The sequence below is a fragment of the Asterias rubens genome, chromosome 2 (genome assembly GCF_902459465.1).
Source record: "Asterias rubens chromosome 2, eAstRub1.3, whole genome shotgun sequence".
In the NCBI taxonomy this organism is placed as follows: Eukaryota; Metazoa; Echinodermata; class Asteroidea; order Forcipulatida; family Asteriidae; genus Asterias; species Asterias rubens.
In genome coordinates this window covers 3,478,358-3,492,184 of record NC_047063.1, presented here as the reverse complement: position 1 = coordinate 3,492,184, position 13,827 = coordinate 3,478,358, and positions in this window count along the sequence as shown.

The following is a 13,827-nucleotide window of genomic DNA, read 5'->3' as shown; positions in this document are numbered from 1 at the left end:
TAGATGCTTTCCTTGGTTTCTTTGATAAAGAAAAACAAAATACCATGTTTATCAATAACAAGGTGATGACAAACGTATAAATAGAGATATGATGAACCACGCAATAAAACATCTCAATAATATAACAGAAGTTCTCCGTTTAACTTCATCCAAACCACTTCATCCAAAGTCGTCATTTATCATCAGACCTTTATAATCTTTCGCTTTTAGCGCCATGGCTCACTTCTATACAAATATTGTCCTGTGATATGAATATAAAGTGTCCCTTTACTGGCTTATATTGACGCCGTGTTACAGGCAGGCGAGTTCCCATTCGATCAATGCAATTTCAATTCCATTCCTGGTCAGTTCAAGTGGAAATTCAGACGTCTAGGCGCGAACCAACTCCAAGAATTCCATGCAGTTTAAAATCAGCATTTCTTATTTATTTGCTTCAAATGCCCCCGTATTGACACAGGCACATCACTGAATAAATAGATCCTTTCTTGGCTGCATCCTGGGTCCTCATATTGTCCCAAGTTTATTATTATTTTATATTTTATTTTCCCTTTGCAAGTCTCCCCGGTGGAGAGTGTAACCAAGTTTATAAATTGTATTTGAAAAGTACAGCCTGCCCTTAGAAATATGTAAACAATAGGCCTAGGATTGGGAAGATTTCATCCGTTCAACCATTTGCATTCTATATAAAGACCTGCTTAAACGAAAATGTCAAGTCGTGAACTTTGCTGAATTCCACTTAAAATGTTTTCGATGAATAAGGAAATCGAGTCATATGATTATAAATAGGTTTCAATTGTGTAAAAAAACAATCATTTTGTATGCCCTTGTCCAGAGCTTTTCTGCGAGATTTGCGAAAAGCCCCGTTACGTAATCACTCTCAAAACGTCATAAGTAGATAAATCCGCTTTGTTGCAGCGTGGATGTATAACAAAGCAAACTCACACAAATGACGTCAGCGGCATTGTCCTTTGACGCCCGCTCTCAACGGCAGAAGTGTTTTTAGTTTTTCAAAAAAACTTTTAGGTAGGGGCCTGATTTTTTACTCGATAATTACGAAAAGTTCAGAAGTGTACACATATCAAAATTATATTAAAATGGTGAACAAGTGCATTATAAACAAGTAAAAATACCATTTCTGTTGAAAACATTCCGCTCAGGTAGCTGTTTAAGTATTTGTGTTCAGCATATCTCGTTTCCTTTTGATTTATATTTCATAGGCCCAATGTGTCCTTCAATCTCCAGTATTTGTCAATCTAATTTGCTTTTTTAGCTGGAGACAATAGTGTCTTTCTCTTCTTTTCGTACATGATGTTTAGATTTTTTCCATTTTTTCATCAATGTTTGTACTCGGTTCCTTCATGGAAAGCATTGCTGGGCCCTGAACTGAGTTTACCAAGATGACGTAGATAAAACTAGGTAAAATAGGGCCTATTAAGTAAAACAAGTTTAAGGCGTCAAATTTAAAACCGGTTCTGTAAATAAAATACATAATTCGAGTCAACGTAGTTGGCTTCAGTATCCAATTTACTCTGTTGACTACGTCATCTCAATGTTTCTTGACGGTTATTGCCTAGCCTTTATTAGTATTATCTTTTACATATTTCTTTCTGATCGTGAAATCATTCAAGCGTTGATAGCATCTGTCTCCAATATAATGTGTCTTCTGACGAGTTAATCAGCATTTCCTAAAGGTATATGACTTCGTAGATATAATTTATTTCTATAACGAAACCAATGAATGCTCACAATAGCACTCACTGTTGCCTGAAGTTATATAGCTATATGAAGATGATAGGAAACTAAGCAAGAAATGCTACAGGGCTATAGATGTTGGTGAGAACAAAACACATCAAGGTCAGAGATGATGAGTTGATAAAAACAAATTTAAACACACTTGACACTTTTGGTAATTGTGAAAGACCAGTCTTCTCACTTGGTGTATCTCACTGTTGCACATGATAACAAACCTGCGAAAATTTGAACTCAATTGGTCGTCGAAGTTGCGAGAGAGTGGAAGACAAAAAAAACCTTGTCACACGATGTTGTGTGCTTGATTTTGGGACCTCAAAATCTAATTCTGAGGTCTCGAAATCAAATTCAAATATTTTTGTGGAAAATTACTTCATTTCTACGTTACTTCAGAGGGAGCCGTTTCTCACAATGTTTTATACTATCACAGCTCTCCATTGCTCGTTACCAAATAAGTTTTTATGATAACAACTGTTTTGAGTAAATTACCAATAGTGTCCAGTGCCTTTAAGAGAATTTCATTTCAAAAAGACCCTTATGTAAACAGTTGCCAATATAGCCGTGGTTGATAGGGGGTCTATACTAAATTAAATATCCGCAACACACCATGCCAGTCAACTATAGACCCCAGACCAGGCTGAACTTTAAAACAGAGCGTTGAGTGGTTTGTTTACCCGGTTCCTGACATACGAAAGCACATTTTTTATTCTGGTTAACATTCTAGGCGACATCGATAGTGCTTTTTTGAACCTACCCTTAAAACAATGTCATGGAGATAATCCCCTCCTCCTCCCTCTATGGGGTTATCGTCTTTCAACAACATGTTGATGCTCTTGCCTTCCTCTCAAACAATGACCTTATTTTAGGGAACTGATCAAGAACTGTTTTCTTGGTTGAAATGTGGTTTTATGGTTTATTTACTTTAAAATGTCATAGCAGCATACCTCCGACAGTCGGCAGACACATTACAACAGTTAAAAACATAACAATAGAAAAAACATGGCAACATGATGAAAGTCCAATGACACACACACATGTGTAGCAATTGGTTAAAAGTTTAAGCTCAATGGGGGCCACTTTCAACATGCAGTTTCGTACCAAGTATACCTTGTAACGGGAGAAGAATAAACAAAGAGCCCCGGCACTTCTCGAAGAGCGACCACTGAACGCCGTCTCTGACCCCCCTCCCCCCCCCCAAAAAAAAAAAAAAATCGATATTTTAATTTATACGAACCCGACGTTCAATTTTGTTCCAAAATGGCTCTGTCATTGAGCGGAGGACGTGGAAAGACGGTATTATGTTACACGGTTTAGTTATATGTCCGGCCTTTACGAAATCACGGCTTCAGCTCCAGATTCAGGATAGCTTGGCGCTCGCTGTTGTTTTGGCAATTGTGCGACGCGCTTAGGGCCTCGGTCGAGAGGACGGAGCCTGAAGCCGAATTCAAAGCCAAAACCGTAGATTCGAAAGGGGTCATAGGTTAGAGGTGGCGTTTAAAAAAGATCGTACAGTAGATCTATAACCACTCATAGCTAGCGCTCAGTGTGGCGTTATTAATAGGTCTCAACCAAGATTTGTCACTAAAAATAGTATCTGCAGGTGAAAATATACATTCACTGTCTTTATAAAATGTCGACAGATTAAAAGTGAAATAGTGATATGTTAAAGGGAGTATAAATAATTGATTTGTGGGAAGTGCAGTTAAAAGTCTGAAAGTTGTGCATTTCTCCTCACTTTGTGAATAAAACTTGCTGTTAAATATTTATTGGTACAGTTTTACAGCATTATTTCTCAGAAAATAAACTGAAAAGGCAGCATGCATTTCTTAAAGTGTAGTCGCAACCCCCTAAAGTTTTCGACCACAAGAGGGCGCAATGTGTTGTAGTACAAATTTGGTTGTGATTAGAAGTTGCCATCGGGTTAGTGGTTGATCTAATTAGATATTGTCATACTTGGAAGACCGCCACCATTAGAGCTACATAGCTTAGTTTGTAGTGCACCCGCACTTTAATCCGGAGGTCGCAAGTTCATGTCCTGCGTTTGTCATTTTGTTCTTTGTTCAACCAAAATTTGCTCTTTAGCCTACTGGTAATTAATAAACTCTACTTCAATTATAATGGTCATCCAATTGAATCAGAGTTAACTGAAAGCAACTTGTATACAGTAGACGGAGTATCGAAGTCTTGGAGGTTGTTCATTTTAACGTATAGGATAGTTGCAAAATCTTCCTTGCTTTTATTTTCTAGTTAATTTCGTATAGAGCGATATTGTAAAAACTTGTTTATGGAGTTCCTTTGAATTAGCAATAATTTGATTATTATTGTTGTGTAGCAGGCTATATATTCTTCGTGCAAGTCTATTCCCCGATTTGTTTGCCCCCCCCCCAAAAAAAAATCGTTTTTTGATGATGTTGTATTAGTAAGACATGAATAGTCTATTAGAGCCTGAATAGTCTATTAGAGCCTGTGTATGGTCAGCCCTTGTATTATTTTGATAAATAATGTTCCTACTTTTTTTTCCAATGACCAAATATTATGCATGACGGTATAGGCATTACCCCATTATCAAGGCTGATGTTCAAATGTATAACTTCACACAGCCACATATAGCTCACATACAACCCAATTGCACCAGTGACATACGGTTAGAATGTACTTTCATATTTTGGATGTTAAATATTTAAGATGGATCAATAATAGAAACAAGTGGGACAATCATTAAATATTTTAAACGAAAAACAGTGAGATTTCGGTTTAAAAAAACCCATGTATAAATGCAGTATGCACACAGTTGTATGGGAGAAAATAAGAAATCAATCACACACTGTTCCTCCTGCACACGTCGATATGAAAAACTGCAATATCAATTTGCGAATCCTTACTTGAAAAGAAAAAAACCCTCACACAGAAATACTGCTAGCAGGCATACAAACACACAAAAATACAACACGGCAAAAATCACCTGTAAATACATGGCGCATGACCGATGTGTATTTTGTGTTTCTTCTTTTGAAAAGTTAATTCTCATAAGTATGCTTGTTTGACACCAGCTTTGCCTAAACCCCTGAGGAGCACTTTCACCATTACAAAGGCTACGAGAAGACATTTCACTGTGTCCATAAAAAAAATACATCTAAAGTTCTCTTAAAGCATGCTCTGAATATACGAAAGGGTGAGAGTGGAGTGAATTCTCCGAGGTCATCAACCCTGTCGATGGTTTGAGTGGGGTTTAGTCGCCGGGAGGGAGTCCGGGGGGACATAAAGAAGAGTGCCGGTCAAAGAGAGCCTTTCCCCGGGAAAGTCCACAAACTCCTTTTGAACCGCTCTGTTTGATGTGTCAACACGTCTGCAAGTATGCTACAGTCAAAGATCTACAGTTTGTTCTATCCCAAAGTCATGAGAACTGTTGGTTACGCTGTCGACTAAAAACTAAAGCTATTTAATTTTAACGACTGATGTTGTGGGTCTTAAAGAGAATATGTTTTGTTTAAAAGAAAGAAAACAAATTATACGTGTTGAAAGAGTATAATTTTAAGTATAATGTCCGCCCTGACCTCCAACAGATTACTCAACATGTGTAGTTGGGGTTTTTTTGTGCTGCGAATCACCATGTGAAATGAGTGCGAGGTCAAGGGTTCATTTTGCAACATCCGGTCAGGCTGGTATCTGGCGTAATTCACCAGCCTCGTAGTGTTATCAATAGGCTAATAGATCCCCTGCATATGACGCCGCAAGTGTGTCCCCCCCCCCCCGCCCCCAATGAGGTAAATGAAGAGCTAGTGTTATACGTGCACGTTTCCAATCGTTGACGTTTCCAATCGTTGACATCATAGGTGGCGGACAGTGCACGGAATCAACTCGTTTACATGTTCTCAGTGAAACTTTACGTCCCAGATCATGATCGTGCAAGTAAACAGACGATGAAGTAAACATTTCCAATAATGTGTTTCTTTCAAAAGTTATATAGTTTCCCTTCTTTGAGGTTTCCCGCTGTTTTCGTCTTCAATCATTTTACCAAGGTGAGATGAGAACGGTTTATATTAAGGGAATAAACGTGTAGCGATGATTTCTTTCTCGGCCGTTTAAAACGGGCAGTGTCGTTACCGTGTGATAAAGGCCCTGCAAGGTTTTAAACGGCCGTTAAATAACGAGTCACTACTCTTTTATTCCCATTCATAATATAAATTAAGAAACTCTGTAAAAGCTCTATATTATGTATTATACGACGTCCGTGTGTTGCATTGTGATGACTTAGACGCCTATTTCCGACAGTTTCCGGATTCTTTCGTGCGTGTGTGCGTATAGTCTTGGTGCAACACGTTCTCGTTTTCCTTTCACACACAGCGCGACCAACTCACTGACATCGCCCGTAACAGGAAACGTCTTGCACCAAGACTAGCGCGGAGTATCCGCTCACAACCGGTTATATACACTGGTCATTATCGAATGTTTAAACACCCCGAAACTGTCTTGAGGTATTTATGTATACCCGTTCATGTCTGTGCAATTATTAACTTATTATCCAACACGGCGTGTTATGACGCGTTTAAAAAAAAATCATTAAACCTGGTTTATGTAAAGTCCGTTTTGGCAAAGCTGTTGTCTAAGCATGTGAGTGAGATATACAAATTGCATGGATAGTTCTAAGTTAGGACGAGTAACTGGTCCTAACTCGAGATAAGACTATCCTAACTCTTTGTGAAATCCACCCCAGGCTTTGTGGCTGTGGGTTTTTTGTGTGTTTTTTTTACTTCTGGTGTTACGGGACGTCTGTATATTAAAGGCAGTGGACACTATTGGTAATTACTCAAAATAATTATTAGCATAAAACCTTTCGTGGTGACAAGTAATGGGGAGAGGTTGGTGGTATAAAACATTGTGAGAAACAGCTCCCTCTGAAGTGCCATAGTTTTGGAGAAAGAAGTAATTTTCCACGAATTTGATTTCTAGACCTCAAGTTTAGAACTTGAGGTCTCGAAATCAACCATCTAAACGCACACAACTTCGTGTGACAAGGGTGTTTTCTTCTTTCATTATTATCTCGCAACTGTGATGACCGATTGAGCTCAAGTTTTCACAGGTTTGTTATTTTATGCATATGTTGAGATACACTAACTGTGAAGGCTAGTCTTTGACAATTACCAATAGTGTCCACTGCCTTTAATTATGAACTTGCATACTGTTGGCTTTTTGACTGGATTGGCGATGTCTGGATTAACTTATTGGTTCTCTCAACAGTGATTAATGTTACGTTCATATTGTCTGTAAGCCGTCAGTTTATTTCCGACACTGCAAACTTGCAGACTTGGTCAAAATTTGACAATTTTCCCCTCATTTTGATTTGTGATTCATATCAGAGTTGTTGGAATCTCTCAGTCATTATAATGCACGGCACCAGAAGACTTGGCACTTGATGAAGACGTCCGAATGTCTAGTTCTCGCATCCCACACAAGAAGGGCTGGATCTTCAAAAACACCAATAATCTTAGAAATGTGTGATTTGTCTCGGTTTGAGTGCCATTTACAAATTCAGTTTACCTTGGACGATGACAGTACTTGAACAATTAAGGGGGGACATTTTGATATAAGCCCCGGGTGGAATGGTAGACCTGGCCAGTTTTAAGAGGAATGCGAAAGCTACGTATTGGGACGGGCAACCTGTAACACGTCTGTAGGTAAAGTATATATCTGGTTTTTGGAACCTTTCAATCGACTTAATCCTAGGATAAAAGTATGTACAGTTAATCATGATATAAATGTAGTGATGTGTCAATAAAACTCACAAGTGAAAATTTTATTTCAAACGGTGGTCGCCTTTTTTCAGATATCGCCGAAAATCCGGGGTAGTTATGCCCACGCAGGAAGAATTAAATCCTACAGGAATACTTAAAGACACTGTACATTATTGGTAATTGTCAAAGACCAGTCTGCTCACTTGGTGTATCTCAACATATGCATAAAATAATAAACCTGTGAAAATTTGAGCTCAATCGGTCGTCGAAGTTGCGAGATAATAATGAAAGAAAAATACCCTTGTCACACGAAGTTGTGTGCTTTCAGATGCTTGATTTCGAAACCTCAAATCCTAAATCTGTGGTCTCGAAACCAAATTTGTGTAAAATTACTTCTTTCTTGAAAACTACGTCACTTCAGAGGGAGCCGTTTCTCACAATGGTTTATACTATCAACCTCTCCCCATTACTCCTTACCAAGTAAGGTTTTATGCTAATGATTATTTTGAGAAATTACCATTAGTGTCCACTGCCTTTAATCTAGGAAGCGTTTCTGACAGAAACGCTTCTCATACTCATATTTCGGGCTTGAAAAACTGATATCTTGTTACTTGACCACACGAAATATAATGTTTCTCAAGATGCTTTCTCAAAAGCTGTTATAATAAAGGCTTCGAACCAAAAGTTTGCATTAACATTGAGTTTAAATAGTTAATACTAAACGTGCACCTTACCTTCAGTGTTGTTTGCTCTGTCTAATGTGACTAGCTTATTGAAAGATCGTGTTGATACCCATGATTTGTTTTCTCTGGAAGTTACATTATTATTGGTTTACGTTTTGTTTTGGCCAGACGGACAAAGTGTACATTTATTTTAGGTTTGAGTTCAAGTGAAAAGGAAATCAGAAACTTGATTATTGTAATCGCACATTTTGTTATCGATCATTTCATTCAGGAAAACTAACTACCCAGAGTAACGTTGTTTTAAAAAATTCGTCAATTTGGGTGGGGATGGATTTACATATACATTGACGGAAATAATGCCTCAATGTTGTTCTTCTCAAAATAATAAGTAATTGTATAACACCCAAAAGCGATTATTTCAGGTTATTTGCAAATTCTCATAAACAAATAATACAATATAGGAAGTGTGACGTAATGTGCTATTTCCCTTTAAACCGTAGACGTTTCCCGGTAAGCAATCGTTATAAATATATAATAGTCTATCCAGTCATTAATTAATCAAAGGCTAATACTGATGTGTGATTGGTAGGCCCACTTGTATCAACAGACCTTTGAATATTCATACAACTATTTTGACATTAGCATATCTATTCTGATGCATCGTGTCTTTAATGGTTAAGATGGAAAATGACATAGAAAGATAACATTAGTATTAAACTGTTGATCACAACACTGGCAATATTTAAGTTCCTGATAAATGCAACCGAAACTTGAGTCTTCGTCAGCAGGATGACCCGTACATAGAAATACCGTGTGTTTTGTGTGGTGTATCAGGCCTGTATGTTTCGTTCTTGAAATGGCAAGGGCACCAAGGCATGTTCTCCTTGTAAGGGCACCCTATTAGGGAATTGTAAATTTACACTGGGCATTTTAAGGGCACCAAGGCAATGACCAGGGGGCATGCAGGCAATCGCATTCATTGTCTCCGTTAAGTATCATGACTGGGCAGGTGTGTACACAAAATTGCAAATTTATACTGGGGCATTTCAAGGGCGCCGGGGCAATAACCGGCAAGGAGGCAATCACCTTCATTGTCTCAGGGAAGTATAAGGGCACCAAGGCAACGGCAGGGGGCAAACATGCAGGCAATCGCCTTCATTGCCTCCGTGAAGTATCAAGAATGGTGGATATACAAACAAATTGTAAATTTCTACTGGAGCATTCCAAGGACATCAATGCAATGACCAGGGGGCATTCAGGCAATCGCCTTCACTGCTTCCGTGTATCATGCCTGGTGTTTACAAAACAAATTAAATTTCTACTGGAGCATTTCAACTTCAAGGACACAAAGGCAATGACTAGGGGGGCATGGAAGCAATCGCCTTCATTGCCTCCGTGAAATATCAGGCATGGTGTATTTATTTTACCAAGTGAACATTGATTGTCTCGCTAACATTTTGATAGGACATCATGCATCAACACTTGAAAAGGCTCATGATCTTTCAAAAGGTTTCTTCTTTAATGGCCGCGGGGGCGAAGTCACATATTGCCCTTTTGGGGAATGTTTAGGTACCCTTTGACAAAAAAGGGATCAGCGAGCCTCGTAACTTGTACCGTCACAGTAGCGTACACTTTGTTTGCATGACTATCTGCTAATGTGTTCCTATGATTTAATGTGCTCGTGGAATGACGATAACATTTATACCGCTTGGAGTTGAAAACAAAAATGCTTAATTACTTGGGTATACTGAGAGTTTAGAAGAGTGAGGACGGAGATGGTTGATGTGGTTGTTGTTGACGTGTTGTTGTTGTCGTCGTTGGTGTTGTCCTTGTTCTTCTTCTTTTGATGTTGATGCTTATTTCTTATCTAAAAGAAGGTCAACGTGCCACCATTTTCAATGTGATTGACATAGTTTGTTAAATAAGGTTTTTCCGTTTTGGACATGAACTATTCGTTTTAAACTTAGGAAGGAAAAAAAACAAGAAAACCCCACTCCGAGTAAAAACATTGACATTATTAGTAGTGATAGAGGGCGCTAGACAACGTTTACACTCTTACGTTCAATGTGAGACCATTGAGCAATAAACTGATGAGGCGCACACCGTGTCACCATCGAATTGGCTGAAGCACTGTTATGGCAATGTGGCACTTGTTAAAACTACAACAACAAAGAATATCCAGTTGGGGGGGTGAAATGTGGCAATGAAATATACATCTGAAATAACAGCTCTTTTTTAGGATAAGCAGAAGAGGACGGTCTTATCCTATTAAGTGGCAATGAGAAGGAGGACGCTCTAAGACGTTGACCCCGCATAGTGGTCACGAGGTTGTTGTGGTGCTGCTGCTTTTGTGTACAACGTCGAAGGGAAAATCGTGTCTCCGCAGTGATGCATATTTTGAGAAATGCGTGCGCTACTCCAGTTCACTCCGGCATATCATCGATCGAGAAAATCCACTTGTAGGAGACAAGGCTGATTCACTCGGGATGATTGCCCAGGCGGAATGAGTTTGAAAGCGCCCCCCCCCCCCCCCAGACTTGCCGAGTATACATAGAGATGCATAGAGCAAGGGCCAGATGGGCTTTAATGTCTCTCCCCCCCCCCCCCTTCCAACCATCTCTTCGCTTAAGAGTGGATGGAAACCACTCATAGCAAGTGGTCATGCGAGAGGTAATTCTGTGTAAACAGGACCTGACTAACTTTAACCAATGGAGGGGAGTATGTTGGGCTACAACACTCAAATAGTAGGCCTTGCCTTCTGACGCAATGACAACAACATCAACACAGTGGCTCTTGGAGTCAAGACGACGGTCGTGCTCGATTGATTGGTTCTACGGCTGTGGCTGTTTCTAAGGGTGTTGCCACGGTACACTAAATGCTACAAGTATTCACGTGACGATCAAGCCGCAGCCGCTCATTCTGGCGTGGTCAATCACTGGCACGACTGTCCTTTGTCACGGTGTTTGATGTGGAACCACTCGGCTTCCATCAAACGAACTCCGGAGAACCCCCATGATAGAGCATTATGCCCATAAATAATTAATACACTGTTAGTGGATGAGCTTTGGATGAAGTCAGATTGAAAACAAGACAGCTGTGCCATAAAATGGGTTTACATCTTCAGCCACCACAATCTTCAATGCTCAGATGACCATTATTATCATTTCGTGCTTAACACGATTAAGAGATTCGCTAGGACCATTGTGATGGCACCACTAATGCCCTCTTGTAATAAACCCGAAGCTCTTATGCATTCGCATGATTCGTTTTTACGGCAAAGCGTTTAATCCTGAGCATCTAGTCTGCTTGCATGAAGATGCGGTCATTCAGGGTTTTTCAGAACTGAGAAGTCTCCTGAATTCAAGAAATCTACTACGCGGTAGTAGAATTATAAGCAAGACAAGTTCATAAAAGAACATAAGATAAACACATGGTGTTACCACAAACCAAATACCGATGCCTCACCATGCAATGCCTAAAATCCCGTATGCTACGCGAAAGTAACAATTTAAAAAAAATAATCCCACCAAAACTGGAGATATTTAAAATGGCGTTGATCCAAACAGTACAGACACTAACACGTAGAGTTAGACAGAACAATAAAACAAACAAACGAGAGAATGGTGACCATTAAAAGAATGCTGATCGTTCAGCGACAGAATTTGGCGAAGAAGAGCTGGAAATGGAAGTAAATACATTCCAGTCGAGGGCTCGATTTCACAAAGGGCCTAATTGATCTTAAGATACGTTACAATCTTAATTGCTATGCAAAGTGTGACGTCATAATACAAATTACTGTGGCAATATTGACAACAAGATAAATCTTTTAGAGCTTTGTGGAATACAGCACTGCCTTGTTATTGTTACACCACAAACAAAGGAGTTTCCAAAAGGGTTCTAAAGCAGGTAAATAGTATAATGCATTCGGTTGAAACGTTTCCACTTAAATTAGGAATGGCAACCATTGGTTTGAGAGGCTGTTTACTCAGATGTATCTCTACCCTAGTACAAATTATTGTTATGTTATCTGTAGCTTTTCAAGATTCCCCTGAAGACGATCTGAGCATACTGATCGCAACGTTGAGTTGTTCATGGAGGAATAAATTAATTTATTCCTCCATGAGTTGTTATAGCCACCTGTTCTTTTCAAAACCAACACTACTGGTACTCAACAAGAGATGTTCAGATCGTGTTACCGCAATTTAGTTTTACTTCCACCATGCACAATTTCAAATTTTAAAGATGCAGCGTGTTAATGTTTGAGTAAGGTTTCTTTCCAAGTGTATAAAATACAATGCAAAGATCAATTTGTACTCTATTTAAAATCCAAAATTGGTACGAGGTACGAAATGTCTTGTAAGAAGGTACGAAGTGTCCAAGGTACGAAGTGTCCAAAGTCCTTGGAAAAGGTACGAAGTGTACAAAGTCTGTCTCTTCATACCTTGCAAAAGGTACGAAGTGTCCAGGGTACGAAGTGGTAAAGGTACGAAGTGTCCAGGGTACGAAGTGGTAAAGGTACGAAGTGCCCAGGGTACGAAGTGGTAAAGGTACGAAGTGTCCAGTGTACGAAGTGGTAAAGGTACGAAGTGTCCAGGGTACGAAGTGGTAAAGGTACGAAGTGTCCAGGGTACGAAGTGTCCAGTGTACGAAATGGTAAAGGTACGAAGTGTCCGGACACCTTTTTGGTTAGAAAAATTACTCATAATATGAAACATATATTACAACAGTTAATTTGTTTCTTGCAAGCGTTCTGGAACATAGTGTGTTTTGGAGAGCGTTTCATTGAAAACTGACCGTGAGCACATTATTACAACAAAATTTCAGAGATTTATTTTGGCAGATCACAAGCTAATTGATTAATTGGTTACGTCAATCGTGGCGTGGGATTATTCAAGAGTTTCCTGAGCCGGCTTTAAGCTGATGTCAAGCTGACAATAGCTCTCCATTGATCGGTTATTCCATGGTATTGATAAACCCCATGAATCGAGACTATAGGGGGTTGTCATTGAAGGGAAAGAGGATTAACAATTTTAAGTGCTCTCTTAAATGGATGAAGCTTAAAGCTGACATACTGCATGTTGGATATTAAGTGAAAAACATGTGGTGTTTTTTACATGAAAAAGCCTGTCTTTTGACATGTAATCAAAAGTGCTGAATGACCTTCGTAAACCAAGGGCCCACTTTCATTAGTTTGTGCTTAGCTACTTTATGTGCTTGACCAGCTCTATGAAATTGGACCCAGATATTTATGATAACGTGAAACTGATGAAACGTGCAGTCTGAATGACAATGCAAACATGTGTTTTTGTGTGTTGAGTTTACACTTGTAAATATTTTTACCAAAGACTTTAAGTCGCTGAGCATACCTTCTTGACCTCGTCATAAAGTGAGGTACAACACGCTATACTATGTCCTCGAACATCTTAACTCCAAAACAAATAATGTGGTGTCCGGGATGGGTGACTAATATAGCTTTGATATGAAAGGAACTTGTTATCACATTGGGTTTAGGAATTTTTCATTCTGCTTATTTTGTTCAACGGTTTATTGCTTAAATTATGTTGTACAATTATCTTGACATTTTATACAATATGGTGTCAGTCAAAGAGTAGGGATTCGTTGGCTATGATTTATTTCTAGAGGTGAAGTTTTGTATGCACTCT